Here is a 1110-nt window from a genome sequence, read left to right as displayed (position 1 = left end):
GGTGGAAATAAAATATAAAAGCAGAAATGAATGAAATAAAAAAGAGGAGCACCTGTGTAGCTCAGTTGGTTGAGTGTCCAACTCTTGATTTCAGCTCAGGTCATGATCTCACAGTTCATGGGATGGAGCCCCACATTGGACCCTGCATTGACAGTGAGGAGCCTGTTTGGCATTCTCTCTCCCCCTCTCTGCCTCTCCCCTGCTTGTGTGTGGGTACATGAGTGCACATGCAATCGGTCTCAAAATAAATAAACATTTCTCTCTCTTTTGAAAAGAGAGAGAAAAGCAGAAAAGAAAAACTAATGAAAGCAGAAATTGACGCTTTTTAAAAAAAAATTAATAAAATTTATAAACCTCTAGCTACAAAAAAAAAATGGAAACCATACATTGTACTGATATCAGTAATAAAAGAAGGGACATCACTATAGTGCCTTCAGAGCATTAAAGAATAAGAGATTATTATAAACACCTTTGATAACCCATGTAAGATGGACAAATTCCTTAAAAGACACAAGATCCATGCATGGGCACCTTGGTGGTTCAGTTGGTTAAGCATCCAACTCTTGACTTCAGCTCAGGTCATGATCCCAGGGTCATGGGATTGAGCCCCATGTTGGGCTCTGCACTGAGAGTGCATCCTTCTTAAGATTCTTTCTCTCCCCCTCTCTCTGCCCCTCCCCTGCTCATGCTGTCTTTCTAAAATTAAAAAAATTAAAAGAAAAAAAAAGACACAAAATCCCATATCTAACCCAACAAGAAATGGTAAGCTTGAGCAGCCCTACATAAATTTTAAAAGTTGTATTAGTAATTAAAAACTTTCCAACAAAGGAAACTCCAGGCTCATATGGCTTCATTGGTTAATTCTACCAACAATTAAAGGAAAAAGGAAAAAAAAAAACCCAACATATCAATACTACACAAAATCATTCAGAAAGTGTCTTTACTTCTGAACTCATTTTATGAGGCCAGTAATACCCTGATTTCAGAACTAAAGACATCACAAGGCAAAAGAACTACAGATCACTAACGTTCATAAACATAGATGCAAAAAGACTTAACAAAACATTAACAAATTGAATTCAGTATTACACTAAAGGTATCATATGTCAT

This window comes from Panthera tigris, chromosome D2 (assembly GCF_018350195.1).
Source record: "Panthera tigris isolate Pti1 chromosome D2, P.tigris_Pti1_mat1.1, whole genome shotgun sequence".
NCBI lineage: Eukaryota > Metazoa > Chordata > Mammalia > Carnivora > Felidae > Panthera > Panthera tigris.
Note: the sequence above shows the minus strand (reverse complement) of the source record.